This window comes from Armigeres subalbatus, chromosome 2, assembly GCF_024139115.2.
Source record: "Armigeres subalbatus isolate Guangzhou_Male chromosome 2, GZ_Asu_2, whole genome shotgun sequence".
Taxonomy (NCBI): domain Eukaryota; kingdom Metazoa; phylum Arthropoda; class Insecta; order Diptera; family Culicidae; genus Armigeres; species Armigeres subalbatus.
The window spans coordinates 390,432,205-390,454,310 of NC_085140.1; the positions used below are offsets into that span (position 1 = coordinate 390,432,205).

Consider the following 22,106-nt stretch of genomic DNA (forward strand, 5'->3'; position numbering starts at 1 on the left):
ATTCAAAAGGGTTTCGAACTGGGATCCAACTTCGAGACATTATTCTCAAAGTTGGTATTTCTCAGAAAAGCGAAACGTTTTTTAATTTCATTTTGCAAATCTCGCCAAATAACTTTCAAAGCGGAATCGCGAGTTCTTTGGTATTGCCTTCGCCTCACATTTTTAAGACGGATCAGTAGCTGAAGATCGTCGTCAATAATAATGGAGTTGAATTTAATTTCACATTTAGGAATTGCAATGCCTCTGGCTTCGACAATTAAATTTGTCAAAGATACGAGAGCATTATCAATATCACTTTTGGTATCGAGAGGAATATCAACATCAAAATTTCTGTCGATATACGTTTTATATAAATCTCAATCAGCTCTATGATAATTAAAAGTAGAGCTGATTGGATTGTTAATGGCTTCTTGTGAGCTTTCAAATGCCACAGGAAGGTGATCAGAGTCAAAGTCAGCATGAGTTACCAATTAGCCACACAGCTGATTTGAATCCGTTTAAACTGAATCAATTATCGAAGGATTTCGTCTGGAAGAAAAACAAGTTGGTCCATTGGGATATTGAATAGTATAGTATCCCGCAGAACAATCTTCAAATAAAATTTTGCCGTTGGAATTGCTTTGAGCATTATTCCATGAACGGTGTTTGGCATTGAAGTCACCAAATATAAAAAATTTGGATTCGTTGCAAGTTAGAATTTGAAGATCAGCTCTCAACAAATTTCTTCGCTGCCCATTACATTGGAAAGGCAAGTAGGCACCAATAAAAGAGAATTGTCCAAAATTTGTTTCAACAGAAAATCCCAAGGTTTCAAAAACTTTGGTTTCAAATGAAGAATAAAATTTATGTTTGATACGTGTATTAATGACAATGGCGACCCCACCACAGGCGCTGTCAAGACGATCATTTCTGCAAATAAAATAAATTTGGATATCTTTTGATGATCAGTCCAGGTTTTAAATAAGATTCAGTTAAATGGAAATGTGCACATTATGAACTGATAGGAAGTTGAATAATTCATCTTCCTTACCCTTTTAAGAGCATGCATTTAATTTAAAAATTTCAAAGATTTATTTGGATCCATCAAAACGAAGTCCAATAACAATTTTTTGAGTGAATTTGATGCCAACCTGAACAGCTTCAGTTTTAGTATTTGCTTTGAGCATTGCATCAATCATGGGATTCAATTTTTCTGCTAGAAAATCAAAGTCGGAAGCAGACATGCTACCCTGAGCCGTCAGAACGAACGTTGAAGAATGGATATGAAAATCATTCATCGTCGGTAAATTTTCAGAAGTGAAATTTTTCATGCCTGTAACGATGCTTGCATAGGTAGGCCTGTTTGAAAAATCAGTATTCGACAAACTGTTCGTTACCCGGTGAGGAGTAAAAGCAAAATTAGTTCGTTGATTGTGATGGGTATGAATTACTCGACCGGCAAATGATTGCGGATTTTGAGCGTTTGAAATATGTTTACCTGGCGAATCTGGAATCCGATTGGAGTTTCCCGTCATCAATTTTGCACGGGTATTCAAAACTTTTTTGCATGAAGGGCATTCCCAGAAATTGGATTTATGATTGCCCCCACATTTAGCACATTCAAATTTATTGGAATCTACTCTCACAGGACAGGCGTCCTTGGCGTGAGAGGTTACAAATTATTTAGCATCCATGTGGCAATGTTTAGTTCCCCATCCCACTTTTGGCACTTACGGCACTGAGTGAGGTTTTAGAAATTAAGCATACATGTTCCCATGTAACACGGACATGGGAGACATAATACAGGCCTTTTACAAACTTTTCATATTATTTAGTTCATTTTTGTTGAAGTGACTTACTTACTTATGGATCCTGTACACCTCCGGTGGTGCAAAGCGCCGACTTGAAAGATCTCCATCCTGAGCGTTGCCCGGCTATCGCTTTAACCTGTTGCCAGGTTAGATTTCGGTTGACTTCTTTTATTTCTTTATTGAGGCTTCGCCGCCATGAGCCTCTGGGTCTGCCTCTGCTGCGATGTCCCGCTGGGTTCCAGTCTAATGCTTGTTTGCAGATTTCGTTTCCGCCCCTACGTAGAGTGTGGCCGACCCAGCCCCACTTCCGATCCCGAATTTCTGTTGCTATCGGCCTCTGGTGACAACGACGATGGAGCTCGTTGTTTGAGATCCAGTTGTGAGGCCACCAGGCCCGAATTATATACCGCAGGCATCTATTGATGAACACCTGCAGCCGTTGAGTGTTCTCTACTGATACACACCATGTTTCGCTAGCGTATAACAGCACAGATTTCACGTTAGAGTTGAAAATTCGTATTTTGGTGCGTTCACTTATCTGCCTGTTTTTCCAGATATTTCTTAAACTCGCAAAGGCAGCCCTTGCTTTCTTTATCCGTGCACCTATGTCGATCTTGGTACCGCCGTCTGACGCCATTTGGCTACCAAGATATTGGAAGCTTTCAACATTCTCCACTGGTTGCCCGGCTACTGTGAAACTGGAAGGAGTCACCGTGTTTACATCCAACGATTTGGTTTTGTTGACGTTGATGACTAAACCTGCCGAAGAGGAGCGCTCGGCAAGGTCGTTGAGCTTACTCTGCATATCAGAGCGCCGTTGCGCGAGGAGTGCAACATCATCCGCCAATTCGAAGTCATTTAGGTGCTCCATGGTTATAGGCTGCCATAACGGCCCGCGGTTTGGTTCACGGTCAATCGCATCTACCAGAATCTCGTCGATTACGATGAGGAACAGTAACGGTGATAGAATACATCCTTGCCTCACACCAGCTACGACCCGGATATGGTCGGACAAGACCCCATTGTGCAGCACTCTACACGAGAACGCCTCGTACCGTGCCTTGATGAGGCCGATGATTTTCTCAGGAACCCCCTTGCGTCTCAATCACATATTCTCGTGATTGAGACGGTCGAAAGCTTTTTCGTAGTCAATGAATAGCTAGTAAAGGGACTTTCGGAATTCGTCGATCTGCTCCAGAATGATGCGGATCGTGACAATATGGTCCACACAGGATCTTCCGGCACGGAATCTGGTCTGCTGCCGCCGGAGAGTCGCATCGATCTTCTCCTGAATCCGGGCTAGGATTACTTTGCATGTAACTTTGAGAACGGTACATAGCAACACAATGCCTCGCCAGTTATCGCATACAGTCAGGTCACCCTTTTTGGGCACCTTCACTAAGATACCTTGCATCCAGTCGACCGGGAAAGTTGCGGTGTCCCAGATATTACGAAATAAACGATGCAGTAGTTGAGCGGATGTCATGGGGTCAGCTTTGAGCATCTCGGCTGATATGCGGTCGACCCCTGGAGCTTTATTCGATTTCATGCTTTGGATGGCTGTTTGAATCTCTAGCAGTGATGGAGCTTCGGTATTGACGCGTGTTATACGTCGGATCCTAGGCAGATCATGCCGAGGTGGTGATGGTCTGGCTGGCACTTGAAAAAGTTGTTCGAAGTGCTCGAACCAGTGTTTTAGCTGGTCAGTTGGGTCGGTCAATAACTGATCATTCGCGTCTTTCACAGGCATCGTTGCATCCATCTTCGCCCCCCTTAAGCGTCGTGAGATATCGTAGAGGAGGCGAATGTCCCCGGTTGCGGCGGCTCTCTCTCCTTCGTCGGCCAGAGAGTCTGCCCACGCTCGCTTGTCCCGTCGACATGAGCGGATTACTTTCTTCTCAAGAGCCGCGTATCGTTGACGGGCTAAGACTTTGGCTCCTCTGGTTTTCGATCGCTCTATCGCGGCTTTGGCTTCTCTTCGCTCCTCTATCTTCCTCCAGGTCTCATCGGTGATCCATTGTTTTCTCTGGGTGCGTAGTGCGCCTAGATTGTTCTCGCTGGTGGTGATGAAGGCATTCTTGATGGCGGTCCATTGGTCTTCCACGCTGCCACCTTCCGGAATATCTACAGCACGCGTCTCCAGTTCTTCAACGCAGGACCGTTTCACCGTGGCATCTTCTAGTCGGCGTGTGTTGAATCGTCGTCCAACTCTTTCCTCCTGTCGACGAATTCGCGCAATGCGCAGGCGTATTTCGCCGATAAGAAGGTGATGATTAGACAAGACATCGGCAGTACGTTTATTCCCCGCAACAAAAAGGCTCCGTTCCCATTTTCGGCTGATGCAGATGTGGTCGATTTGATTTTCGGTAATGCCGTCACGGGAGACCCACGTGACCTTGTGAACCGGTCGATGAGGGAAGAGCGATCCCCGATCACCATGTCGTTATTACCACAAAATTCTGCGAACAGCTCTCCGTTTTCGCTCATTTCTCCGAGACCATGGCGTCCCATAATGCGCTCATGGTTCGAGTTGTCGGATCCGATCTTCGCATTGAAGTCGCCCAAACAGATCTTGATATCACCCTTCGGAATTCTATCTACGACGGCATTGAGTTGACTGTAAAAGTTCTCTAAAATCAGTCCGTATTCTTTCATTATCGGATTCTCGAACAAATTGATGTTTCGGGAACAGTAGGTTGTTGGCCCGGAAATTGTCTCGACTTCCCTGGGCATAAAAGTATCATCGTGTTAGCCTCATGATATACGAATGCAAAAATGGTAACCTGGCTAAGAAACCTCGCAGTTAATAACTGTGTAAGTGCTCAATGAACACTAAGCTGCGAGGCGGCTCTGTCCCAGTGTGGGATGTAATGCCAATGAGAAGAAGAAGGTTGTTGGCCCAAGGTTCCCTATCCACCGGGATGGGGCTGCCATCTTAGGTATAGCTTCCGGGGAATAGCATTTCATACTCAGCCGCTGGATGCCAGAACAGACGCTGTTGGAGCCGCACCTCCTTGGTGAACAGACGCTCGGTCAGTCGGGTCAAATTTGTTTAAAGTCCCACCCAACACCAGGACTAGGCTAGTGCGCTTTGAGCGGCACACGGTCGCTTTGATAGGACCTGCTTGGGGACACATGCAGCTTTTTATAGGAGTTCAACAGAGCCCACTGTCGAACCCCACCACATCCTAGGCAGACCCCACAGGACGCACCCTCTCACTCTAGCTGATGTCAGAAGGACAACAGTGCCCAGGCTGCACTACCAGCTAAGTACGCAACCCTTAGCTGGCGGTCAATTGTCATTGGAAGACCCGTGGAAGCGTGAGTATTGGAACTTGTGAGGACCAGAGCTATGTTAGGTGCCCCTTCCCGGATGTCAACTCACCATTTCGCAGCCCTTTGTTGAAGTGAACTATATAAAATTCTTGGGAAATACCCCTTTGGGAAGTACCAGAGCGAGATTTCTTTTTCATCTTAATTATTTGGACTGGTGAAAATCCAAGTAATTGAGAAATTTCAATTTTAAATCTCATCCAGTGATTTGTCTTCACTGGGGAATCCTTTCAAGATAACTTTAAACAATCGCTCAGTTTTGTCGTCGTATGTGAAGATTTTATGGCGCTTCTCAGTTAAATATTGGAGAAGACGTTTGCGATCGTCAAAGGATCCCGACAAAACGCGGCAGTCACCCTTCCTGGCAATCTGGAATAAAACCTTGATACCTGAAGGTTACTCAAAATCTCATTTCTCAAGCCAGAATATTCGGCAACAGATACTACAATTGGCGGAGTCCTTTGCTTTTTCGCATGGATCGTATCACCTGTGCTAGAGGTAGATTCGATTTGCTCAATTTCGTCATGAAGCAAATCGAACTGATTGCTCAGTTCTATTTGAGAAGAATTATTTTGAATGTTAGAGTTAGAAGGAATATCTAAAGTCTCCAGCTATTTTTACCTTCTATTTTTTCCGCGCTTTGGCAGGACGGTCTTGAAACTTTGTTTCTAAGGAAGGAAGAAGAGAATTCAGAGACTCCCCCTTCCTCTTGTTTTTATTAATGCTGAGCGTGGAGCGTGACCTTCTAAGAGGTTTCTTTTTTCAAAACGGTGTCCTTGCAGGATTACCACCGCTTGTCGGAATTTTACTTCCGCAAACGGGTCCAACGTAAAACGAAGACACGGGTCCAAGCAAAGATCGTAACGGGATCAGTAGGTACAAATAGCGCTGAGAAGCACTGTTGAAATTAAAATAGCTTCGGGTAGTATAAAAAACTCCCTTCAGCAAAGAGAGAAAAGAACCGCACAGCACGAAAGCACGATGCGGTCTCATTGGCCATTACTTATGATTCCATAGTTCGATCTCGCCTACTTTCAATAAGAAACAATGGGAAAGGATTGCCATTCCCATACTCTATGACAAACGTTCAGTTTCCGATTTTTTACAGTTTAAGCTTAAATCGTACAAATAAGCAATTATATTCCTAAAATGTCCATGAAGAAAAAGAAATAATGATATGATGAATTTACGATGATTCGTAATAACAACAACTATTTAATGAAATTGTATTTTAAGCACTGAAAATCAAGAAAACCTTGTCAGAACCTAATCGAAATAATCGCAATGTTCACGAGACTTGTAGAGCTTACCAAAAGCTTTCGTTTAGAGGTTGTTGCAATCATTTTCGATGTTTATATTTCGTGTTAGATTTTGCTGAAGTTTGAAAATAGTTTCATAGTTACAAATCGACTTGTTCCACCTTGAAATTTTATATAAATATAATTTTTTTGTGAAAATTTACCCTTAAATTATGAATCGATTGAGCTGATAAAAAACTAACGGGCAAATCATTTGCATGCTGCAATTATGTAATAGAGCCGCTTCTTGTGTTTTGTAATGATTGAAATTTTTTAGACACAATTTTTGGGTCTTATTATTATTCGATTCGCAATAACATTGCTGAACGCTACCTACAAGGTACTATCCCAAATTTGTTGCCGTCGACTAGCACCAATTGCAAGGGTGTTCGTGGGGCAGTACCAGGCGGGTTTTATGGGCGAACGCTCCACCACGGACCAGGTGTTCGCCATTCGCCAACTACTGCAGAAATGCCGCGAATACAACGTGCCGACACATCATCTATTCATCGACTTCAAAGCCGCATATGACACAATCGATCGGGACCAGCTATGGCAGCTAATGCATGAACACGGATTTCCAGATAAACTGACACAGTCGATCAAAGCGACGATGGATTGGGTGATGTGCGTAGTTCGAGTTTCAGGGGCATTCTCGAGTCGCTTCGAAACCCGCAGAGGGTTACGGCAAAGTGATGGTCTTTCCTGTCTGCTATTCAACATCGCTTTGGAAGGGGTAATACGAAGAGCAGGGATTAACACGAGTGGTACAATTTTCAATAAGTCCGTCCAGCTATTTGGCTTCGCCGACGACATAGATATTATGGCACGTAACTTTGAGAAGATGGAGGAAGCCTACATCAGACTGAAGAGGGAAGCCAAGCGGATCGGACTAGTCATCAACACGTCGAAGACGAAGTACATGATAGGAAGAGGTTCAAGAGACGACAATGTGCGCCACCCACCGCGAGTTTGCATCGGTGGTGACAAAATCGAGGTGGTAGAAGAATTTGTGTACTTGGGCTTACTGGTGACTGCCGAAAAAGATACCAGCGAAGAAGTACGAAGGCGCATAGTGGCTGGAAATCGTACGTACTTTGGACTCCGCAAGACCAGATCGAATAGAGTTCGCCGTAGTACCAAACTGACAATCTACAAACCCGACCAGTTAGTCATAACAAAATTTTATCACAATTATATCAATATGTGTTACAAATAACAAAACTTGTAATAATTTTGTTATAAATTGCCTGTCAAAGTTGAGGGGAAAGAAAATTTTGTGATCGTCATAACATGATTATAACATAATGTGTTAGGTTTTTTTTCCGAAAAAAGAATTGCCTACATTTTTGGTAGATAGGAATTGGAAAAAAACGAAGGTACCACCTTCAGTATAACTTGAACCTACATTCAAAGTTGCAGGACAAAGTTAATTGCCTACATTATGGATAATCATAATCTTTTCAATAACATAATTTGTTATAGTATAAGATATTTTCACCGCTTTTTATGTAACACATCGAGTTATATTTTTGTTCGAATCATAACATATTTAGTAATATTTTTGTTAAAACTAGAAGAGATTTTGTTACAATTTTTGTTATTTTAACTACTAATGGTACATGTTTTATAACAACCGCTGTTATGAAAATCGGCTGTAACAGAATAACAAGTTCTGATATAAATCTGTTATTATCTACTGGTCGAGAAACGCTCATTAGATCGGAAGTCCTCTACGGACACGAGACCTGGACGATGCTCGTGGAGGACCAACGCGCTTGGATTTTCGAAAGGAATGTGCTGCGTACCATCTATGGTGGGGTGCAGATGGCGGACGGTACGTGGAGGAGGCGAATGAACCACGAGTTGCATGATCTGCTCGGAGAACCATCCATCGTTCACACCGCGAAAATCGGACGACTGCGGTGGGCCGGGCACGTAGTCAGAATGTCGGACAGTAACCCGGTGAAAATGGTTCTCGACAACGATCCAACGGGCACAAGAAGGCGAGGTGCGCAGCGGGAAAGGTGGATCGATCAGGAGGACGATGACTTGCGGACCCTCTGTAGTCTGCGTGGTTGGCGACGTGTAGCCATGGACCGAGCCGAATGGAGAAGACTCTTATATACCGCACAGGTCACTTCGGCCTTAGTCTGAATAAATTGTAAATAAATAATATTATTTGATTTAATCCCAACAAGCTGCATTCGACGCGGAATGCGATCCTTATGTTTGCTATTAAAAATTGTCTCGATCGGACATTACGTTTCGGAATTATTGAAAAATCATTGTATTTTCCATTGTATTTTATTATTTGGGAAACAATTTGCAAGAGCGAAAAATGGTGGCAATGAATCAATTCAACAACATACAAAATGATCGAAAAAATGTGATCTATTCCCCTAAAGAGCATTTTGACCTTTCTAATGAATTTTTTCCAATATATTTTATTATACACGAGAAAGCCATCATCACTGCTACTTGGCCATTTTTTTTAATACATTCTATGATGCACGAGAAAGGCATCATCGCTGCCAGATTAATCTGTGTTTTATTACTTGTCTTTGACTAAAAATCCGTACAGACAGTTGCTCATTCCTATTAAGGGAAATGACGCCTTTGGCAGGCTTTGTTCTATTATTGTCAGGGGGGTTTTTGTTGACCAAATTTTATGAAATCTGGCCACTATATTCTTTGAAATGCTAAATATGTAAATATGTTTAGGCTAAATTTGAACATAAATAGTTATAGAAAACCCCCTGAAAGTAAATAGAACAAAACATGCCGAGGCCGTCATTTCCCCTAACATAATTTCTTCGAGTTCTGATGATAAATACTCGACGTATCTAAATTGTACTACATAGTTTAGGATTCCAAAAGCAATTTTCTCCGCGTGCCGATTACGAAACCTTTGCGTACTGCGTGGGTTCGAGTCCCATCGAAGGGAAAGTGGTTACCTCCAATACATTTTTCAGATCAGTATCTTCCACGTAATTAACATATTCACATATGAGTTTTCAGAACATTGTAAACCAGCCTTGTCCAACCTTTTCAAGCCACGGGCCAATTTTCAGAATGTCCACTTGCTGGCGGGCCAAATAATATTCGGTAAATATTTTTTATATATTTTCGAAATAATTAATGTAAAACTTTTTTTTTCAGAATGGGTCAATGTTTTTAGATAAACTGAGCACGATTTTATTGCGTTTGAACAAGCTTATTTGTGTGCTTATTTTCTTTTTGCCTTTCTCGTACAACAAAGTAGTACCGAAAGGCTATCATTTCACTCCAAAACCGAACTTTTTATAGAAGTCTCGGAGACCCATGATGGCTAAATGCGAGAAAGGCAGTATCACCACTCGGTGAATTGAGTTGGTTTTTTTCTTTACGTAACAGGTCTTTTGGTTGAGAATTAAGAAACATAGAATTGTTGGCAACTTTCCAATACTCAACGAAAATTGATTTCACATTCAATGACCAAATTTCGCAAGCAGATAAGGGTCCGTCCACAAAGTACGTCACGCCTCTAGGGGGGAGGGGGTTTCAGAGCAGCGTGACAATCCATACACAAATGTAAAAGGTTTGTTTCAAAAAGCATGACGAAGGGGAGAGGGGGGGGGTGTTTGAAAATCGCTGATTTTTGCGTGACGTACTTTATGGATCTCCCTAATGATGATCAACAATTACTTTTCACTGCTTTCATTCTTGATAAGTTCAGATGTTCACACAGTTATGTATTTCTGAAGAGAGAAAATATCTTACAAGAGATGTGTCTTTCTGAAATTGCGATTTGAGCTCGTTGTTGTATTGGAGAAGAATTATCTCCTTTTGAAACATTTCAGGAAAATTATTCACATCAGTGAACGGTGTTGAGGAACTGTGTTCTCGAACAGTAGCGAATATGCCTGCATATTTATGTTAAAAGGCTTCGAGCTTACCAGCATATTTAACAGAATTGCATGAACTGTTTTCTACAAGATTAGAAACATGTATCAGTTTTCGGTAATCAATTGTGCCAAATTATTAATTTTTTGGTGAAAAAAGCAATATGCAGAAAAATCTTACAAATTGACATTTGTGACTGATTAACAATTGATTAACAGTTGATTAACAAATAAACAATTAAGAGATAAGCCTAGGGCTAAAAGTATCTCAAATAAAGACAAACAAATAAACAATTCGCTTTACTTTTCCTGAAAGTTTTACAGTGCCCGTGTTCGTTTCCGTCATTGCCGAAGCTCCATCAGTTGCTGAGTCTTAAGTTTTTAAGGAGTGCAAGCTCCCTCATTCAGGTCTTAACAGCTTTCCTCAGGTCTATTCCGGTAATTTATTCATTCATTAGGAATAAAGCTGGTAACCCAGAGGTGAACCAGCCAAGGGCTTTAAGCCTCTTTAATAAAGAAAAAAAAGCTGGTAATTCCTCTGTGATTTGAAGATGATCATCACTTCCACTTATAAAGACACCTACATGTGCCTTGTTTTTTACATTCAGTATTTTCATCAATTGCGAGCAGGTAGAATCACAAGTAGGTGGCTTTTTCACGTAACGTAGTTTTCAAATCTCAAGCAAGAACTTTAACTCTACACCGTGCTTTACGACGAACTAATATGTATTACTGAAGGAGGCTTTTTCCTAAGACACAAGATATGCATTGCCTAACAAGTTCTCCGTAACTTATAGGGGAACTGCTCCGTTTTCCATCTCACTGTAAATATATTCATCTCATCGCAAAACAAAGAAATACGACACCAATTGTGTCGCTTCTTTTTGCTAACATGCGTGCTCACTGCTGAAAAAAATCACAAAAATAAGAAACAAATCAAATACTTTTTCTTTGCTTTGTTTTTCGTGGGATGAATATCAGAGCTATGAGATGAAGCCCAGGAGCAGGAGCATGGTCAGCATGAAGCATGAAGCGCACTCTCGCCTACTATGCAGGATAACGTCTGCCAGGTCAACTAGTATAAAATTGATATTGTGCCTTGCAACAAAATGACAACTTTTGTGCTCATTTTCCAAGGCTCAATCATCGCCACAACCAATTACGCGGGTGCAGAGTTTTCAAAAATATAAAAGAAAATATATAATGTAAATAATAAATAAATACAAGGCCGTTACAAATATTTAATTAACATTTTGTCCTACTGGTGTACGAAAGGTGGAAAGGTGGTGGAAAAACGACTAGTATGATATAAAAATATGATATAAATAGGGTAACGGTACCAATAGTGGAGGTATTAGTAGAGCATGAGCATGAGCATGAGCATGATTGACCGCCCACGGTTGCTACTCCGTTATTGCCAGGTCAGCTGTAATTACACAGAGAACCAACAGATGAAGTTTGGGACTAACATCATCTTCAATGTGTAAGAACTGGTGACCCAAAAGTAAGCAATACCAGCGCCGGCCGTGTCCGAATGCAGGTCAATTAGGGAATAGGTAGGAAATTGTTGACGTGATACTCGCTTTGATAGAAGCCGACGAGTCATCTGCACTTCCAGAGAGTTGGATATATGGGGTAGGGATTGTGGCAGGGTTCGTTTTGGTAAACGGTATGCCGTGTATAGCGTGAAGTTTGATCGATGAAAACAATACTATTTTTGTAAAGGCCGCACAAAGCAGAACAAAATTTCGGTGATCGGCTAATCGTTCTGCTTACCGCACAAAGCAGAATAAAACTATGATGACCGGCCGATCGTTCTGCTTACAGAAGAAAACATGTCTAGACACGATTTAAACTTTCACTTTCTAATTAAATTACATACACGCACGAAACAGAACAAAATTTCGGTTACCGGCCGATCGTTCTGCTTACCGCACAAAGCAGAACAAAATTTCGATGACCGGCCGATCGTTCTGATTACTGAAGAAAACACGTCTGGACGCGATCTCAGATCTTTCTACGTCCAATAGAAAACACGAACAAATCTGAACTGAACTGATTGTTTCACTTTCCAATTTACTCACCCACACAGCAGAATCAGATAATTTGATAACCGCGCGACCGTACTGCGTCCAGCACAAAATACGAACACACTTGCACTCTTTACGATTTATTCAGTTACATAGATCGCGATTCGCAATGGAAAGTGATGTGAGCTATGCAACTTCTATTTTATATGCATATTGCATATTTTTATGTACAACAGTTTTAGCATTTTATCATCTGATTTTTAGAGGTTTATTAGTATTATTGTTGTTGTCATTATTAAAGACACTTGCAGCCTTCGACAGACTCGTCTCTGTAGAACAGGTTCTTGATTATAGTTATTATAGACTAAGTGATTCGCTGATAGCTTCGCTTTTATATAATTTTTTTAACAATATCGATGACTTAAATAAAATGTTAATATGATATTTAAAAACTTAAACACAAGACGCAATTATCCATTTCTTACTCGGTAGGCAAGATCGCGTTTAGATCATTTTTTTACCAATATCTTTCCGACCTGTGGCCTTATTTTAGCATGGTTATAACCCTGACATCCGTGATTATAAATTAACACGAGGTGAAGAAAATTAAGTTAACTAATAGACTTGAAATATAGAAAAGTATTCAAATTCTAAATCAGTTCCGCTACTGAGCGATTCCAAGCAACAGCATCAAAATTTAAGAAAATTTTTAATTCATGATTTTCTATTGAGTTGAAACTTTGCACAGTTTTTCAATTTCATCTAAATCGTCATTTTTCGATATCAAATCTTCATATTGAGTCACGACTAACTTTTCAAAAGGGTGTATGTGAAAATGGTTCAAAAATATTTAAAAAGCTGCACGGCAAAAACGGAATGTTTGATTGTTATGATTTTTTCAGCAAAGTAGACAACTAAATGGTGATTCTTAAGAAAATGTGCACAGTAAAAAAAAAATTGTTTTTGCCTTTAAAAATATCATTTTTGTCACTAAAACTCAAATATCTCAAAACCCTATCTTTTTTCGAACGTAATTTTTTTAGGGAAAACGGTCCATTATATTAGCTATCTACCATATCTACCACTATCTACCATTTGGTGATGGTGAACTAATAAACAAAAAAGTTATGACATTTCAAACATTTCACAATTTTCACATATAGTAAACAAAAAAAATTTCCGTGTATTTTTTCAAGAATCGCAGTTTGATGCTGATTTTATTGTTAAGGGCCTTGCGTGAGTTAAACAAGTTGTTTGTATGATATTCCATATTTATGTATTCATCGATATTATGTATATTATATGTATAAATATTATATGTATAAATAAATAAAATGAATTAATATTATCCTAAGTATTAAATTAAATGTGGCAGTTACACAATGTTGTTATAGAAACTCTAAGAGTTTTGGGTTTGAATTTTGGTATGGGTTATGATATCATGAAAACAGTTTATTAATACTTATTTTTATTTATTTTTATTCAAATTTTTAAAATATCGAACACTTTTGAATTATTATCAGCACAGTTTGAGTATAGTTTTGCTTTAATTTTATTTTCCGACAATGGAATGAAACAGTGAAATTTTTGGGTTCCTTGGATCGTTTTCGCGTTATTAAATTGCTCGCTGAGCTCTGAAGCCTTTATTTCGTACTCTTCAGTAGTAGTAAAACAAAATGATAATTTGGTTAAATCTTTTTCTTTTCTACGATTTGCCCAATCAAAAAGTTCTTTCGCAGTTTTAATTGGATGCTCACGTTCTTTGGCTAAACTTGCTCTTGTGGCCATGTGCTTTATTGTTCCTCCAATAGCATCACAAGGACCTTTGCCATGTGATGTAGCAAAAAATGCCATTCTGCATCAATTCCGTACATTGATTTAAATTGACATAGGCTCGAAAATTCTTACGATTTTTGTACTGCGACGCTGCTCCATCAGACATGAAATATATCTTTTTGACTTCTTTATGCTTATCAACGCGTAAAAAGTTAATCATTTTTCAATGAACAAGTTTACGGATACTGAATCGTGTCTTAAATCTTCGGAAATTATAATAAAACTTAAGTGTTCAATTTGCGTACTTCCATTAAAATAAATAACGAATGGATGAATTGTAGCTTGTTGTACGTTCCAGTGATGGGACTGCACTTCATCTTGCAATACAAAGCTGTAATTTTCAGAAAAATCACAAATGACTAAAATTCACCATTTTGTAATGTATTTTTCGTATTTTTAAAAAACTGGATTGTTCTGTTTTAATGAAATCGTGAGGGATTAAACTTTCTAATTTCAAGCAAAATATGACACAAACTCATCTACAGGTTTTACAATAGTTTCTATGTCACACCTATCCGTGGTCACCCATTGCTCAAATGATAACTGATCAATATATTTTTCTTCAAACTCAGCGAATAAAGTATTTTCCAATGATGAAGAATCTGGACAATCCGAACAAGATCGTAGATAGCAATTTGATGTTGTATTTTCACACAAAAGACTACCAGTTAACATTTTAATATCCTTTGTTAAATTGATTCTTTTCAAACTATGTAAAATAAGATTAATATTCTCATGGGTTGTGCACACACACACATTATGTGTTCCTGAATTGGAAAGAAGCTTACATTGCCTTGGCCGAAGGCTTGCAAATGAGGAAAAACCTATTTTAATATTATCGTGAATTTCCTTGAAGCGTGTGTACGCTTCTTTCAAAGTCGTCATCATTAATCGTTTTGGATTGCTTGACGCTTTCCATCTTTTTACTGCTACATAATCTTTTTGACCAGGCATAGCTCGACTTACTTCATCATCTTCAAAATATTGAACTACTATTTCTTTTGTCTCATCTGTTAATGCAGTACTAGACCTAGTATTTTTGGTTGAAAGACAGTTATTCTTCAATTGTTTTGCCTCTTTTACTGTATTTCTATTGGTTTTGAAATCATCAATGGCATCCTGAATAGACCACGAACTTGGCAGCATCGACAAAATCAATAATTTTTCTTTCCTTGTCGTGGCTGCATTCGAGAACCTTTCCTTCATATTTATAATTACCTCATCGTAATCTGTATTTTCCACATCCTCAAGTCCTAATATGAAGAGGTTTCTTCACACAGCTTCGTTTATTTCACGGTATTTTTCTCCGGGTAATAAACGTAGTCCATCTTACTCCATTTAATCGGAGTCACTTTTATCCCAGCTATGCCCTCGTTAAAGCGTTCGATGTTGACCTTTTGGATACACTCATCTTCCGATTGATTTGTTGAAACAGATTTCGCTGATGGTACGGTGGCAAGGCTCTCAGCACTTAATACTTCTGGTAATTCCTCAGTTGTTGTCGATACATCTGGCAATTCCTCAGTTGCTGTCGTTTTCGAACTTCCTGCGCTCTGCTCAACCGATGATATACAGATTGCTCTTTTGTCAACGTTTAGACGGCAGGACGTGCAAATGCGTAAATTTGTATTCAATGTGGACGTTGGAGCATAACCAGTCGCTTTCAGTTTATCTATGGAGCTTTCGGTGAGATTTCGTAACTCTTTTGAACACTTTTTTCCATCAAACGGCCTACAACAGTTGAGAAAGCGGCTACTCATGTTGTTCGTAATATTTCAATAAACAAAATCACTTTTAAGTTTTTACTGACTAGTTTGGTGTCATTTGCTTGACTGAAGAAAAAATTACTATAAGATCTTTAACAACCTTAGTAGTAGTACTTTTTGCTTTTCGTGAGCATTGTCATGGTATGTACCTATCATGCATTTGTTGTTGTTGAAGATACCCGTTTCCTCCCGATCATAAAGTCTATTCTCTAAGAGGTATATTTTTTGCAGGTAAACTATAGACGTACACGTGTATATAAATCTTTGATTTTGCAGCTTTTGTCTTAAAAATAACATTTCTGATATGTTTCTATCAACGCTATTATCAACAGGTTTCAACACTATTAAAAAAAATTTTCACCAGTCACGTGCAATGAAAATTATGACACTATCAATACTTTTGATCACAACACTGGATCGTGTCTAAGTTTCTTATAGATGCTATGAATAATTAAATCAAAATATCATGAAAACAACTTGTTTAAATCACGTCCCTTAACAATAAAATCTGCATCAAACTGCAATTCTCGAAATAACTTACACAGAAACAAATTTTTTTTTACTAAATGTGAAAATTGTGAAATGTTTGAAATGTCATAACTTTTTTGTTTATTAGTTTACCATCACCAAATTTTTATGGTAGATAGCTAATATAATGGACCCTTTCCTAAAAAATTACGTTCGAAAAAAGATAGGGTTTTGAGATATTTGAGTTTTGTGACAAAATGATATTTTTAAAGGCAAAAAAAATTTTTTTACTGTGCACATTTTCTTAAGAATCACCATTTAGTTGTCTAACTTTGCTGAAAAAATCATAACAATCGAACATTCCGTTTTTGCTGTGCAGCTTTTTAAATATTTTTGAACCATTTCACATACACCCTTTTGAAAAGTTAGTCGTGACTCAATATGAAGATTTGATATCGAAAATGACGATTTAGATGAAATTGAAAAACTGTGCAGAGTTTCAAATATTTTCGAAATGGTCGCTCAGGATCGACTGACATGCCCCCGTGGAATGCCTCATAGTCAAAGTGGCTCCAGAGTACTCTGGAGCCACTTGAGTATATAAAAATATGAACACAAAATCACAAACTAAAATTATTCAAATCATAAAATTCACGATTTAACCTATTAATCACTCCCTACAATAATCACATGAGGCCAAATAATCTTAGCCTACATCAAATTTATCAGTGCTTTTTCCTATTGCTCAATTGGATATACTAAAAATATTTAATTATCTTTTTTAAACTCTGGATAAAAACCCTCAATAGGTCCAAGTTACTTCGTACCATAAAACGAACGATAATAAAATAAATCAGAAAGGGCTCACCAAAGATCCGTTGGATGGCAAGTTGGATGGTCCTTGTTTGACGGCTGGATATCAATCGACTAAGGAAGTTCGTTTATCACCTTAGATACTGGGAAGTCATCTTCGCAAAACGCTTCAGAACCGCTTGATATGTATACTTCAGCAGCTTTCAGAACTTTCTCTGGATAGACTGTCTCTGACATAAGCAGCTGGCTCCATGTTTAGTAAACGGTGATTGCACTCAGAAACAGGTCAGGCGCCAGGCGGAACTTGGTAATAGCTAAGAACTGCTGGCGCTCGTTTGATCTGCCTCAGCACCAGGGAGTTGCATCAGTTCTTGACGAATAATCATCGAAAAGTTTAGTTGGGCTTCCATTCCATGTAGCGAAAAAATGAATTGTACGCGGGAGTAGCTTCAACAAATATCGTGTTCGTACTGTTCCACTTTCGGATGGATATCTGCTGTTGCGTCAGGAGAACTCCGGTAGATGTTTGGTTTGGTTTGAGAGCAAGACTGATTTTAGCAAGAATCGGTAAAAGAACAAATTTTTCTTCAAACTTTGAAAGCATTGGCGGTAAAATTTTGAAAACCATAGGTGATAATCTAGGTTGTAAAAAATCAGAAAAAAGTATCCAATAGTGGAGGTATTAGTAGATCCAAAAAAGAAAATATTTTTTAAAAAATTGATAATTATGGGAAATTTACAGCTTTAATATCTTAGTCAATAGATAAACTAATAAATTTGCTAACAAAAATGAGATAGATGTCATTTAGCATCAACAATTACCAAATATTGCTTGCACCTCTATGGGTACACTGTTCCTTTAGTGGCGGTAAAAATTAATTTTGGTTCCTATAGTGGTGCTATCCATTGGTTTCTTATAAGACTCGCCACTATTGGTACAGTTGCACCACTATAGGTGCAAGGGAGTCAATTTTGTCAAGAAAAATCATTGTTTTCAATAGTTTTTCAAGCGAAATCTTAAGGTAAGTTGCATTTAACAGGATATTTAAAGCACGATGCATCAACTGAAATCATCGTAAAGTCTATAAATATGATAAATCTCATTAAAACCCCACTACCTCCACTATTGGTGCTACCTCCACTAAGGGTACGGTTACCCTATGTGATATAATAATTATTTTGTATTATGCTTTAAAATTCAATACGAAATGAAAAACCAACATTGCAAATATACTGCGGCCCCACTATCGGGCCTCTCCATACAAATAGAATACACAAAACAATTTCTTTCTTTTTTGAGCTTATAAGATGTTTATTATGTTGTCATAACAGGTAAATGTTGTTAAGCAACAATTCCAGTAATTTCGCGACTAACTTTTGAAAAGGGCCTAATATTTTGACTCTTTAACCTTCCTAGTGCATTGGGGTCCATTTCGACCCAAGCAAACCCAAAACACCGCTGTAACTTTGTAACGCAAGAAGATAAAAATCTGAAAAATTCTGACTTTTCCTAACTTTCGGAAACTAAGATTCCCTGAGAAAATCAGCTTCCAGCGACATCTAGGAGAGGCGCCACAAAAAAGTGACACATTGTGCATTGGGGTCAAGTGGCCAATTCTAAAAGTTAATCCCAGAGCTTCGCGATTTTTTGATAACCATTCATTCTGGCAAATTGTGGGTGCAATCAATAGTAAATGTCTTCTGTGACCTCCAAATGCCTCATAAACGGTCATCCGGATATTCCGAAAAATCCGTGAAAATCCGTAAAATGGTCTTTCGATAGATCTATTTGTAATTTTGCGATTTGTAATTTTTTCATAATAATATATCCTGGCAAATTATGGATGCAATCAATAATGAAAATCTTCTGTGACCTCCAAATGCCATGAAAACGGTCCTCTGGAAGATACGGAACATTCGTGAAAGTGGCCAATTCCAAAAGTTCACCCCAGAGCATAGTGATTTTTTCGTAACCATCCATTCTGGCGAATTGTGAGTGCAATCAATAGTGAAAGAGTTTGTATAATTCCATTTAATTCCACCACTTGATTGTACCTTTGACAAATACGTATTTCGACCTTAACGGTAAGGCCTTCAGTGTCTCGTACTTGACTTTTATTATTGTCATTGCATATCACGGAGGATTTTTGCTATTGATTGCATACATAATTCACCCATATGAATGAAAGCGAAAATTTGCTTTGAGATGAACTTTTGGAATTGGCCACTTTTACGGATATTTCGGATTTCCCGGAGGGCCGTTTGTGGTCATCTCAGAAGACTTAAACAATTTATTGCGTACACAATTTGCCCGTATGGATGGTTACGAATAAAATAGCAATACTCTGGAATGATTTTGTGGTATCGGCCCCTTTCGGGAGCATTTGCGGGTCGCAGAAGACTTGCACAATTGATTGCACAGGTATTTCGGTTATGAATAAATTGCGAAGCTCTGAGCTGTATTTTTGAAATTGGACACTTTTGCGTAAGGTCCGGATCTTTCGGATGATCGTTTCGGAAGCTTTCTGGGACCACGGAAGACTTTCACTACTGATGGCATCCATTATTCGTCAGGATGGATGATTACGATATAATACGAATCTCTGGGATGAACTTTTGGAATTGATTATTTTTATGGATGTTCCGAATCATCCGAAACACCGTTTTGGGAGCATTTGGTCTCAGAGCACTTTCACTATTGATTACACACACAATTCGCCTGTTTGAATGGTTTCGAAAAAATCGCGAAGCGCTGGGACGAATGTTTGGAATTTGCCATTTTACGGATTTTCCGGAATATCCGGATGACTGTTTATGGGGCATTTAGAGGCCATTGAAGGCTTCAGTATTGATTGCACCCACAATTTGCCAGAATGAATGATTACGAAAAAATTGCGAAGCTCTGTGATGAACTTTCAGAATTGACCACTTTTACGGAAGTTCCGGATCTTCCAGAGGGTTCTCCGATGACCGCTCGAGGGATAAATTTGCCCGGAAATGGCATATACAAGATAGCAAATACAGTTGGGATCATCTGAGCACATATTTGCAAGCAATTTTATGTTTCATAGGACGAAACTCGAAAATTGGATGCCAAATTGAGATGCTCAAACAGTAACTCTTTAGTACAGGTTCCCCGGGGACTAGAAAGGTCAATTTGGATGAATCTCCCAATGAGCTTGTTCTAGGAACCTACGGATTTCGTTTGGTGCCTAAAGATCGAAAATCGGTTGAAATTTGAGTTTTTGTGATCTGATGAAATCTTGGGAACAAATAGGGAAGAACGTTTGTTATAGTGGAATATTGAAATGTGTGTTGCTATGATGCACACTAAAAAATAAAAACAAGTTTTAAGGCACAGGCATTTTTTTTCGAATCGAGTTTTCTCAAAATTGTGCTTGATTTTCAATGGGAATCTGAAAGTACACATCCCAAATATGATCTCCAACTAAATATATCCGCGGGGAAATGCGGAGAAATAAAAAGTGACTTTTAAAGATGAAAATACCTTTATTTTTCAGTGTTTTCTCCGTATTTTGATTTTATATTGTTTTCCTTCATGATATCACAATCACGATGCTCTATATAAATATGGTATCGAATCAGAAAAATCCTGTTTAAGACTGGTATGAAGTGAAGCAAGATTTTGAAGAAAAATCCCGCGTTTTTTACCTTGAGTCAACTAATGTCTCAAAAACTATAACTCGGGTGGCAACTAAAAAATTTAAATGAAACATACAAAGAAGTACAGTTCGATCTGATGTACAAAGAGTTGTCCTTAGTCTTCAAACTTAGACTAATGAATATTGGCGTATTGATTCGCGTCAGATACAATGTATCTGAGTATACCAAATAATGCTATGACAGTTTTCGAAACATTTTCGCGCTCAAAATGTTTGACCTTGTAAATACTTTTCCCACAATCTTTGTTTGCATTAAACATTTACAAAGCTAGCCGCAGTATTTCCTGTTTCCACGGCATTTTGTAAGCAATGTTGGAGTGAAAGTGTGTGTGCAACAATTCTAAGGATTCAATCACATAAAATCATATTTCTATGAAAGCACTATTTTTCTGACAGAAAAGTATTGAAGTCATTTCAATTTTTCAGTTGCCACCCGTTAGGATCCTGAAATTTTGGGGTTTTCTTACCTTGTGTATGTGCTTTCGAAAGAAAATAGTGAGAAAATGATTGGTGAAAGTCGCTTTTCCGACTAATGTCCGCATAAATCCCCATAGTGGGCCCACTTCAACAGTTCAACATAGCTGTGCGGTCTTTGACAGTAAGCAGGCTGGGGACCACTGCTATAGCCCATCAACATGTCAAGAAGATGTAATCTTGACACATATTTATTTCGAGGTAGCTTCAGAGTTTTGATTTGTAAAATAAGTAGAAAATTAAATGTTGTTTTCATTTAAATGAACCTATCAAACATGGGCATGATAAAATATAAATCACGAAACAATTTCAACTGTCTGGGATATCACCACCTCACAGCCCATTTAAAGAGAGCAGGAGTGATTTCCCTACCTCTATGCCAGACTGGAACAAAAGAGCATGCCGTGTCTCCAATAATAGCATCTAACCCATTACCATAAAAATAGGGATCATAATTTACATCAAAAGCGAAGTGTGCGAAGAAAATTCCTATCGCATGCAAACACTTTAACGCAGTAAAATCCAGCGATCGTATCTCTTATCGCTTCCCATTCATGTTACAGTTCATCGTCCCTATATAGCTTTCGTCTATGTAAGCATATTGATTCAAGTTGGGTAAGAGAAAACGGAGCTCGCAAATCTATCGTAAACTTTTTCTCTCCCAAGGGGGATGTTTAGCCAACCCGGGCTAAAGACCATGAACCTCAAAGCATACAACACGCACTGAGAGG

The 22,106-nt window shown here is 38.8% G+C and overlaps 1 long non-coding RNA gene across 1 annotated transcript; it reads left to right on the forward strand.

Moving 5' to 3' along the window:
- The first annotated feature begins 4,422 nt into the window (after window positions 1-4,422).
- LOC134217376 (uncharacterized) lies at window positions 4,423-5,087 on the forward strand. Its single transcript, XR_009981015.1, has 2 exons — window positions 4,423-4,485; window positions 4,681-5,087. It is a non-coding gene; the product is annotated as an uncharacterized LOC134217376 (long non-coding RNA).
- Window positions 5,088-22,106: the final 17,019 nt, after the last annotated feature.